Here is a 12,395-nt window from a genome sequence, read left to right on the forward strand (position 1 = left end):
ATAAACAAAGTAATTAGATTAAATAATATTAAAATAAATTAAACTTTTAAAAATAATAAAAACAAATATAAACAACATGTATCATCTATGGAATATATAATCTCTATCTCTAACTACAATTATCTACCCACATTTTGGGGTAAATGTATGGCTAAAGATATTAAAGAATGGCTAAAGATATCAAAATAAATAAAATAATAAAATAAATATCAATTAATTAAATTAAAATAACATAAAAAAACTAAAATAATAAAACCAAAATTAATATAAATAATAGTTATAGTACAAATAGTATAAAGAAGACAATTAATATAATATTATTATCATTTATCTAAAAAAAAAAAAGTGACTGAAATAATATTATTTGTACTCTTTCATAAAAACATGAAAATTCAGTAGATTATGTTAAAATTCCGATATGATTTTAATCGTTGTATACTGAGGCAGAAAATTACCTTTAAAATATACCTTTAAAATGGCCTGTTTGCTAACATTTTGACGTATTTAAAACTAGATATTTTTAGGATAATTTTATGTCAGAAAATAGTTTTAGTGTATCTACTTGGTCTTATGGCCAAGAGAGAGCGAGCAAGCGAGCAAGAGAGAGAGCTTTGCACCTCTAATGCTTTAAAAAATTTAAAAATAAAAAAAATTAAAAAGGTCATAGGACATAGTGTACATGGAAACTGCCTGGTAAATTGTACGGATTAAAAAAAAGAACACATTTTACGCCTTAGTGATTGCTGAAAGTGTTAAAATGATGAAAGCCACGGACCTTAACTACCCCTCGGTTGTTGGTACATTGCTTAATGCTCTAAAAACGTGTTAAATAACAGTGCTGGAGCCAGAGTACTTATGCAGTGGATTTTCTCAGGAGCAATTAGCTTTTTATGCCAGATCTGCCAAGATAAACAAAATAGTGCTCGGTTTGTTTACAGTAGTGGCAGTTTTTTCTGTACCCCTCTCTTTTAGTACATTTCTCCATGTCTTTTTTTGATTCTCACTTTCTCTGTTTTGTTCTCTTGCCGTGTAGATGGAGTGGAAATAATAGCGCTAATGATGCTCGTGTGTTTGGTAAAACTGACTTCACCTTTGACCTCTGATGTCACCCACAATAATGTCAAAACTCAGGTGCTCATTCTGTTAAAGTAACAGTTTACTGGAAAAAAAAAGAAGTTGTTGTTCCAAACCTGACTTTAGGAAAAAATAAAGTAATGTTCCTGTTGTTTTTTCCAAATGCCGAACATTCATAACATTGTGAACTTCTTTTTCATGGAAGAAATTCATTCAGGTTTGAAATGACTGAAGGTGAGTCTGATTAAACGATGACAGATTTTTTTAGTTATGGGCGAACTATTGCTTGCACAATCTGATTTCTGTTTTATATTCCATTAATTTTAACAGCACTCCCATATTATACAAAGGTAAGATTTATTTATTTAAAAACATTTCCAAATAATTAGATCAGTAAAAATGCTAACAATTTCTTTTTCATCTTCACAGCATGTCACATCTGAAGAACATATTAGCATCAAACAGCTCTGCCCAGATCTGTTACCCAGATTTGAGCTGGCCTGAAAGAAACCGCTTTGCGTTTTTATCTTCAGCATTGGAACATGATAAGTGAAAGCATCTCTTTCCCAGTCACGTCGGTGAAGACTGGAGATGTGGCTTTTGGCTGTGACTCAAACCTTTGGCAGATGCAGCTGACGTTGTCATTTAATGCAGTTTCACTGGTAAGCGCTTCGTTTCCGCATACCGCGGTCATTTTGTAAAGATATTCCCTATTAAACAATGCAGTGGTGCCAGAAATTAGTTGCTTTTGGCTATGTTCGTAAAAAGATGATTAAGGAACACATGTTTAGCATGACTTCACTGACTGCAGTTCATTAAATGATATACTAGAGTGCTTAATTAGTGCTGAGGGAAGCATCACTGTTACTATTGCTTATACTTAGGGTTAGAAATTTCAACAACCCCCTAATTCTAAGTATTAAACATTAGTGCATCATTGTGATACGGACATTGAATCATGCGGCTTATTGGCAAGAAGTATGCTGTTGCTTTTCTAAGGAAATGGGTGTATGATTTTCAACTGTTGAATGATAAAACAGTAAAAGATCCATTAGACTTACACTGATGGAGGGACTTGAATATTTAGAGACTAGAATATCATAAGCTGAGTTGTAGTTGAAACAATAAGATTTGATTAAAATGTTTAAAAATGCACTCGGAGGATCAGTTACCACAACTTAAATAAATGCATGCTTGCAAGTTTAAATATATATTGGAATTACATTTTCATCACATTTCACCACTCAATTATCTTGCAGTTGTGACCCTGGACCACAAAACCAGTCTTAAATCGCTGGGGTATATTTGTAGCAATAGCCAAAAATACGTTGTATGGGTCAAAATTATTGATTTTTCTTTTATGCCAAAAATCATTAGGAAATTAAGTAAAGATCATGAAGATATTTTGTAAAATTCCTACTGTAAATATATCAATACTTAATTTTTGATTAGTAATATGCATTATTAAAAACTTTAAAGGTGATTTTCTCAATTTCTCAAACCCTCAGATTCCACATATTCAAATAGTTGTATCTCGGCAAAATATTGTCCTATGGAAAGCTTATTTATTCAGCTTTCAGATGATGTATAAATCTCAATTTCGAAAAATTGACCCGTATGACTGGTTTTGTAGTCCAGGGTCACAATTGGTTAGAACAACTATTAAATTAAAGGGATAGTTTAGACCCTAAAATGAAAATTCTCTCATTAATTACTCACCCTCATGTCGTTCCAAACCTTTGTTCATTTTTGGAACACAAATAAAGATATTTTTGATAAGATCCAAGTGTTTTCTGATCCTGCATAGGCAGTAATGCAACTGACACCTTCAAGACCCTGCAGGGTAGTAAGGACATTGTTAAAATAGTCCATGTGACATCAGCGATTAAACCGTAAAAAATAACTACTTTATTCAACAACAGCTTCTCTTCCGTGTAAGTCTTTGACACGCGTTCATGAGAGTGACATGCATGTCATTTTTGGGTGAACTATGCCTTTAAATTCCTCTATGCAAATTATGTTCCTCTAAATCAGTTAACTTTGTTGGTTGAATATAATTTCATTAGAAGTTGCCATAAATCAAAAAGACTAATGAAAACTGTTGTTTTTTTTATTATTATTATATAATATAAAAAAATATATTTATTTATTTATTTATTGATTTTAAGAACCAAATCATGTTTTTAAAAAAAAAAAAAAAAAAAAAAAAATTAAAGTGTGTATATACTTTTTATTTGCTGGAAAATGGATGCAGATGAACTACAACAGAAACATATTTACCAAATAAATTTCTTGAGTCATGCAAGCGAATGCACTGTAATCATGAAGTTCCTCTGCAAATTGTTTTTGTGTGTTTTTTTTACATTAATTTAAATGTGCATCTTAAATGGAAACATAGCAAGTCACCAAATGAAAGAGATGACACTAATGGAAAAAAAAATAGTGAATAAACAATTTTCACTTAGAAAATGCTAGTAAATTTCACAAGTAAGAAATGGTAAGTAACACTGAACTAAAAAAACAATTAAATTTTTTTTTTTCAATTTTGTAGTTTTTCTTTTATGCCAAAAATCATTTAGATATTAAGTAATGATCATGTTCCATGAAGATATTTTTTTTTAAAAAGTAATATGCATTGCTAAGAACGTCATTTGGACAACTTTAAAGGCGATTTTCTTAATTTGTTTTGCACCCTCAGATTCCAGATTTTCAAGTAGTTGTATCTCAGCTAAATATTGTCCTATTCTAACAAACCAAACATCAGTGGAAAGCTTATTTATTCTGAGATTTATATTATGATGTATAAATTTCACTATTATTACTGGTTTTGTGGTCCAGGGTCACATATAGCAATGCATTTTTCTTCAAAAATGTCTTGTCATTTATTGATAAGCCTTGCATGTGAGAGTGACTGACAGATTTTCTTGCAGTAGTAAGTCAAAAGTAGCAAACTGAACTAAAATCTAAATTTTGAAGTAGAAAGACTGAAATTGCATTTTTTTTTTCAGTGTAAACAACCCTAGAAACCATACAGCAATGCATTTTTTGCTTCAAAAAATGTTTTGTCATTTATTGCTAAGGCTTACATGTGATAGTTCCTCATGACAGATTTTCTTGCAGTAGTAGGTCAAGTTCTTCCAGTATACTTCCCTCCAATTGAGAGTGGACACCAGCCGGGTGGGAACAATAAGCCCATGCAGTCACCAGCACGTTCTTTCTGGGAATAATTGCCAAAGGTTAGTATCCAGTGTGTATTGTGGTTGTCCAAGGGGCTTGACCCCTCAACCACAACAGAAAAACCTCAACCACAACAGCTGTTCACCTCAAATGGCCCTTCATTCCTCTGCTTCATAGCCAAAGTACTGTACACAAGCACCAACAACAATGCTGTGTATTTCAGGATAGACAGATAATCTTTTTATCCTAAGTACAAGAAAAATGTTGGGCTTTCTCTCACCATTTTTAAAAAATACAAAGCTGTATAATGGGCTTTTCAAAAGAGTTTTGAGGAATAACACGCACATTTTCCCCTCATAGTTCTTTGTATTCTTGTCCTGTAAACATGGGAAAAATAAGCCTTTGATTTTAGGTTCAAAGTGAGAGCCGTACTGGACAAAGTCTCTCAGCGCCCACCTCAAGCCCACAAGCTTGGCATTGACAATAAAGTGAATCTACTCATTTGTGAAGCTATACAGTTTAAAGTTAAAAACGCAACATTTTTAGGTTTGAAATACCACAATCCATTGCACAAAGTGTTTTTACAGTAAAAGAGAACAGAAATGCACAATCTGACGTTTCCAACTGGATCACATGTTAATTAGTTTGGATTTGCTGAACTTCAAATTAACTTCAGTGGCTCTCTTTTTGTGCTCAACTTTGCTTTTTTTTTCAGTTCAAAGGAGCTTGTGAGGAGAACAGAAGATTTAGTGTCAGTTTATTTCTGAGGATTAAAGCACCTCCTTCTGTCCTCCCATCCCCCTCAAATACACTTTCAGACCGGCCCAAGTGTCCACTGAACTGTTTCTTTTAAGAGAACAGAAGTGGCTTCTTTTGCATGCTTAGAAAAGTATAGTAGCATGGCTGAAGCATTGATTTTTTTAAAACTAATAAACCTATAGAAAAATGGCAAATTGTGACAGCCTTTGTGTGAGCTAAATCAGTTAATAGTACAGTTAAAAGTTACATAATGAAAAAAATGACTTATTCTGTGTTTAAGTGGAATAATTGGTTGCTGTCATTTTATTTTCGCAAGTGACAGCAGTGTACCAGTTCTAACACCATGGCAAAAGTTTGAGCAAAGCATGCTAATTGTTCTGTCTTTGGCTGCACAGAACACTATTTAGAGTCCCAACCTCAGAGGAGACAAGAGAGCAGTGGATTTATTGATTTATTTACTGTATATTACGCTACTGCCACACAGATCTAATATAAACATGCAATTTCTTTCCCAGCTGTTTGCCTTCACAAACATAACTTACTTTTTTTGTAACTCCTGGTTGTTTTTGACATAAACTTGTGTGTATTTGACAGTTGAAGCTCAATAAGACATGAAAGAGAAGTTTAGTTTAATACTCACGTGCCGTGTGACAGCCGCTTTCTGTGCGCGTGCTTCAAATGTGTGCACTCAGATATCATAAGTTTAAACAAATATGGTTTAAAACATGTTTTCAGCATAATAGACATGATGATCAAAACCAAACAGATGTTTTTTTAGCAGAGTATCTGAGGTATGAGCTGTAAGGCACAGCCCTATTCGGGAAAAGGGGGGCGGGGAGCAGCAGCTCATTTGCATTTAAAGAGACATGCACGAAAACAGCGTGTTTGTGCTTCTACTCAAAATGAGCATTTTTAAAATTATATTATAAATAATCTGTGGGGTATTTTGAGCTGAAACTTTACAGACACATTGAGAATGCTTGTGAAAAGGGGCATAATATGTACCCTTTAAAGCTAATAAACTTGTAGAAAAATGGCAATCTTTGTGTGAGCTAAATCAGTTAATAGTACAGTTAAGGCTGGACCATTTTGAACACCGAAACATGGCATAATGAGGTGGTGATATGTTATTTATATGCTGTTCAAACATTTATTATTATCACTTATCAAGACTGCTTAATATTTTTGTGGAAACCATTATGCATTTTTTTCTTCTTTTGATCTTTTGATGAATAGAGTGTTAGAAAGAACAGTGCTTATTTGAATTAGAAAATTGTACAAATTTAAGAGTATTTGCTGTCACTTTTGATCATTTGTGACCCTAGACCACAAAACCACAAATCTTGAGTAACACAAAATAGCCAAAAATACATTGTATGGGTCAAAATGATACATTTTTCTTTTATGCCAGAAATCATTAGGATATTAAGTAAAGATCATGTTCCATGAAGATATTTCGATTTTCTCAATATATATTTTTTTTCCACCCTCAGATTTCAAATAGTTGTATCTCGTCCAAATATTGTCCTAGCAAACCATACATCAGTGGAAAGCTTATTTATTTAGCTTTCAAAGGATGTATAATTCTCAGTTTCAAAAAATGTACCCTTATGACTGGTTTTGTGGTCCAGGGTCACATTTTAATGCATCACTGCTGAACTAAAGTATTTATTTATTTGAAAATAAATAAATAAATACTGACCCCAAACTTTTGAATGTTAGTGTATGTACAGACAAATTATAATTATACAGCATTTAGATCCATTACTCTAATATAGGCCTACTGTCAAATATAAGAATACTGTGACTGTCAAAGCAATTAATAAATTAATGACATTGATTCACTAAGGAAAAAAAGTGACTGCCTTTTTGAGCGTGTCATTTACCAAACATTGATTTGTGTAAAAACAAGTGATTTTAAGTAAGAGGGTTTCTTGAGTGAGTCATTAAACCACCGACTTTATGGAATTTTTCAAAAACAGTGATTCATTTTACGAAAAAAATACTACCATAACAGTTCTGCTATGTTTATGCGTGGAGCTACTCTCCTTGACTACTCTCCAAAAACAGACACAGTGACTGATCTAAAATCTAAAATGTAATTCACTCAATATTAAAGGGGTAATTCACCCAAAAATGACATTTCTGTCATTAATTACTCACCCTCATTTCGTTCTAATCTCCTTTGTTCATCTTTGGAACACAAATTAAGATATTTTTGATGAAATCCGAGAGCTTTCTCACCCAACATAGGCAGCAACGCAACCATGTTCAAGGCCCAGAAACATAGTAAGGACATTGCTAAAATAGTCCATCAGAGGTTCGACTGTAATGTTATGAAGCTATGAGAAATGTAACAATTTCTTCTCTTCTGTGTCAGTCTTTACTGCATGTTCATGAGAGAACCACAGTCACGTGTTCTGAAGATGAGTTAAGGTCTTATGGCTTTGGAATGACATGAGGGTGAGTAATTAATGACAAAATGTTCATTTTTGAATGAACTCCTTAACCTCTTACGCAATCACAGCATTCTGTGGTCAAACATTTCTGTGTAATGACCTTTTATAATGTGACCAATTTCCTAGTCACTTTGCGTGGTCCTAAACACCCTGTCTGTTTGCCTGTACATTTCCCCCCCCCCATATTTAGAACCCAAGACCAAAACAAAAATGCTGTGTTTGGATGATTCAGCAGCCAGAGCTTTAAAAGTTCTCATTGCTAACACGATACTCCACAGGATGTCAACCTTTAGCTCTCTCTCCCTCTTTTTTCCTCTCGCGTTCATACACAGAAAGAGGATCACAGCAAGTCCAAGTTCTTTTTTTTCAGTTTGAACCACAGCCCCTTGTTTTTAGTGACCAATTACATCAAGGGTTGTTCAGCACATGTCCAGGTTGCTGCCCGCTCGCTTGGCCTCACATGTGAGGATATACTGAACAAACATGACTCTATGTCCAATTAGAAGGCCACCTTTATTAAAGGATAATACTGAATTGTATAAAAAAGACCCGTGGTTCTTTAAAATCCCAGTTATGTCATCATCAGGGACCCTGGAGGCTTTTTGAAGTATGCATATGGTGAAGCCATGAGGACGGGTATTTTTAATTGTTCATGGTCATTCACCGCAATCACAGCCAGGCCTGTTAGCCATCTTCTTTTTTGTGTGTGTGTGTGTATGCAGAAATGTTGGCCTATTGTTTGTCTCCATGCTCTGGAAATTTCTGATCAGTTTAGATGAATAAGCACAGAGCAGCTCTCGCTCCCTATTGATTGTCGCATAAGCCAAAGGCAGTTAAAAATAAATCCCTGGTGAACCAAATGAGGTGCAATTTGTTTGTTTCTCTTGAAGCTTGTAAAGTGGAACCATGTGAAACAGACTTATATCTAGGAAGACTTTGCAAATAATTGGAAGTTTCAATTCCTGGTTACCACGTTTCAAACATAATTACAAGTTGCAGGCATAGTTCCCTTTGTCTGATGTGGTTCTTTCATTTGCTTGCTGCTGTTTCAGCTCCGAAATCAGCATCAATAAATTCAGTTTTTCATGTTTTATTTATTTACCCATGGCATAAAACTAAAGAGCGAACAAAAGCAATCTTTAATACCTTACAACACACTCTTGAAATGCATGATTGCACTTTAGTATATGGTTTGCCAAAGAGTCTTTTGGTTGTGTTAAAATGTGCCATGCCTGCTTTTTGTTCTGTGAGAACAATTAGAAAGCGAAATGCAGCACACAGAATTGCTTTCTGATTTGGTGCTTGAGCAGAAATAGTTTGATCAGGTGGTCACTACTGACAGCAATTGGGATGTAATGATGCAGAAGACCTGGAGTGGATGTTTTCCTCTGGACATGAGCATTGAGCAACAACACACACTGACTCACACGGACAATGCTCCGGATGTATTTATTTGTACGGCAGCATTGCATTTAGACAACACTTTCTTAATCAAACGATGGATATAGACAATTGATTCATAAATAAGAATGTAACTTGACAATAGAATAGAACAGAAAACTGTAACTAAAACTGCAATAGAATAGAATAATGGTAAATATGCAAACCTTAATAGAATAGAAAAGGATATGATGATGACTAGAGCTTAAAGGGACAGTTTTCCCAAAAATGAAAATTCTCTCTTCAACCTTAAGTTCTTCCAAAACCAATATAAACCGATAGTTCCTTTCTTTTTTTGAACACAAACTAAGATATTTTGAAGAATGGTGGTAACCAAAGAGCTGACGGTAGCCATTGACTTCCATAGTATTTTGCAAGTCAGCACTCTTAAAAATAAAGGTTCCAAAAGGGTGTTTTTGCTGTGATGCCATAGAAGAACCATTTTTGGTTCTCCAAAGAACCTTTTAGTGAACAGTTCCTAAATGAACCATTTTAAAGAACATTTTAAAAATTGAAAAACCTTTTTTTCAACAATAAAGAAACTTTTTCTGCATTTGAAAGGTTCCATTGATGTTTAAAGTTCTTCATAGAACCATTGATGCCAATAAAGAACCTTTATTTTTAAGTGTGAATCTTTCTGAAGGATCATGTGACACTTAAGACTGGAGTAACAGCTGATGAAAATTCAGCTTTGCGTCACAGGAATAAATTCTATTTTAAAGGATATTAACACAAAAAACCATTATTTTGTATTGTAATGGCATTTTGCAGTATTATTGTTTTTTTCTGTATTTTTGATCAAATAAATGCAGTCTTATTGAGCATAAGAGACTTTAAAAAAAAAAACAAACAAAAAAAAAAAATTACAAATCTTACTGATCCCAAACTTTTGAGCAGTAGTGTGTATATATACATTAGAAAAAAACGATACATATATATCATGTTTTTATTGTGTTTTATTGTGTTAGTTAGCTGTATTTTTTGAGTTATTACTGTTCAGTCAAAACAACCCAACTGCAGTTTGATTGTTATTACTCGGAACGCAGAATAAAAGTAACATGATTTTTGATTTTTTTTTATTCTGCATTCCAAGTAATAGCAATCAAACTGCAGAAGAAACAGTAGCCGGTTTGTGAATTATCATCACTTGTGCTAAAGAATTCAAATGAATGCTCTTTAAGCTTCTAATGACGTTCGTAAGCATTCACCAACCGACTGCAGACTTAAGATAAACGCCCCTGACAGGCTGATGGATGGTGTCTTTTTTTCTTAAGAGGTCTCCCTCAACATAGGAAGAGGTTAATGGTGTGTGGAGCAGGCAGCAGCACTTACTGAAACGGATCATTTTCTTTTGTTTCAGCTCTGTAATGACTGCATGCAGGACAAACAGAGATCAGCTCTATTAAACAACCTCAAGACTTTTTAGGAAGGTGTTCTCCATGAACCTCTGAAACCCAGCGATAGGCATCGGCCACAGCAGACGCCGAAATGTTCTGCGTCTCTGTCCTGAAACTGGTGGCGTACTGGATATCTCAGATCTGTATGCTCAAAAGAACAAGAACGGGTAAATTCCCTGCAGCTTTACCTGGCTCCTGTAGGAGCTCTTTATATCAGCTCATGGGGGACAAAGCGAAGATATTGGGATTTTTCTGTTGTCTGCAACATTAGCGGAGATTGCGTGTAATAAGGCCTTGGATGGCTCTGACAATCAGGCCCTGATTGCTTTGGCTGGTCATAAGAGTGCCAGCGCTGTTTGATGTGCTGACCAAAAAGGCCAGAGCTGCTCTCTGATGCCTTGCCTCATCACGATATGAGCGTTCAGCAATGCAGATGTAATGGGGAACTCTTGTCTACAAGGCCTCTGAAAGATAGAACCCAAGTAACAAAAACCACAACAGGAAAAAGTGACTTCTATATCATCTTTAGCTATATCTTTATGTTGTTGTTGAAGGCATACAAGCATGCCTTCTAAGAAACTGTATGAGAGAAAGATCTTATTGGTGTATACAGCTAATTAAAAGTGTCAGGCTATATAGAGAAAATGTTTCTATCCACAAGGAAAATCCAGGATCTTGGCCAAAACGCAATGCCACACAAAGAGCTTGGGAAAAAAATAAATGCGTAACTGAAAACAGATATTTGTCTTTGTGGCATCAATCAAACGCTCTGCGCATATCCATGAGAAAAGAATAGAATTCTATACAATTTCAGGCTACCATTTTACCTTATTTGTTATTTTTTTCCCTTAAAAATGTATTACCAAATGTTGAAATAAGAAATAGTACTCCCAAAAATGAAAATTTGCTCAAAGTTTACTCACCCTCAGGCAATCCAAGATGTAGATGAGTTTGTTTATTCATCAGAACAGATTTGGAGAAATTTAGCATTACATCACTTGAAACGAAAAGCTACAAGACTTTTTCCACTGGATAAAGGATGGACGACTCATATTTTAACAGGAACAGTTTGTTAAAAGTTAAAACTGTCAAAATGATGGATTTGTTTGTTACAAACACGCAGCTTTTCACTTCATAACACATTAATTAACGGACTGGAGTCGTGTGGATTACTCGTGTGGTAAGTCGCGTGGAGTACATTAATGTGATGTTTTTATCAGCCGTTTAGTGTCTCATTCTGACGGCACCCATTCACTAGTAGAATCCATTTGCGAACAAGTAATTTTAAATTTCTCCTAACCTGTTTCAACCTTCTACATCTTAGATGGTCTGAGTGTGAACAGTAAACAATAATTAATAAATGTCATGTCATGATATTATCAGCAATTGTGGACTAAATGTGAAACTGGACCAAAAAAAAAGTCTTAAGCAGAGTTGCCAGGTTTTACCAAACAAAACCAATTACTACTTGAAACTAGCCCAAAAGTAGCCCAATCACGTTTCGATGGAGGTCAAAAATTAGGTAAAATTAGCATTCCAGGGGCTAAACATTACGTTATTGGAGTCGTTTCAACCCGCGGCCACACTATGAAAGTAGCCCAATTCTGCGGGATTGCCAACACTGGTCTTAAAGGAGAAGTCGACTTCCAGAACAAAAATTTACAGATAATGTACTCACCCCCCTTGTCATCCAAGATGTTTGTGACTTTCTTTCTTTAGTCATAAAGAAATTATGTTTTCTGAGGAAAACATTTCAGGATTTTTCTTCATATAATGGACTGGTATGGTGCCCCGAGTTTGAACTTTCAAAATGCAGTTTAAATGCGGCCTCAAACGATCCCAAATATGGTTGTAAATGATCTATTATCTAGATTAACGATCAGTTATTTTCTTTTAAAAAAATACAATTTAAATCTTCTTGTCTTACTCTCCCTGAACTCTGTGTATTCTGGTTTAAGACACTTAGGGTATGTCGAAAACAAAGTGAACATGCAAAGTAGACCCAAACACCCTTAACAAAAAGGGTAAAGCAGTGATATAGGATGATTTTGAAGTTGAGGGAGAACATGAGATGGGAGTTTTTCGACAT

General features: G+C 34.6%; 1 long non-coding RNA gene across 4 annotated transcripts in view; it reads left to right on the plus strand.

The window, feature by feature from the left end:
- Positions 1-348: 348 nt before the first annotated feature.
- Positions 349-12,395, plus strand: part of LOC127182701 (uncharacterized) — a 32,697-nt gene continuing 20,650 nt past the window's right edge. The window contains exons 1-5 of one of the 4 annotated variants that reach the window (XR_007829945.1): positions 349-1,308; positions 1,405-1,424; positions 1,504-1,736; positions 4,195-4,310; positions 10,270-11,002. This is a non-coding gene — a long non-coding RNA (uncharacterized LOC127182701). Of the gene's footprint in view, positions 1,425-1,503; positions 1,737-4,194; positions 4,311-4,966; positions 5,112-10,269; positions 11,003-12,395 lie in introns of those variants that run through there. The other 3 variants (XR_007829942.1, XR_007829943.1, XR_007829944.1) reach the window with 3 other exon arrangements.

This window comes from Labeo rohita, chromosome 20 (genome assembly GCF_022985175.1).
Source record: "Labeo rohita strain BAU-BD-2019 chromosome 20, IGBB_LRoh.1.0, whole genome shotgun sequence".
In the NCBI taxonomy this organism is placed as follows: Eukaryota; Metazoa; Chordata; class Actinopteri; order Cypriniformes; family Cyprinidae; genus Labeo; species Labeo rohita.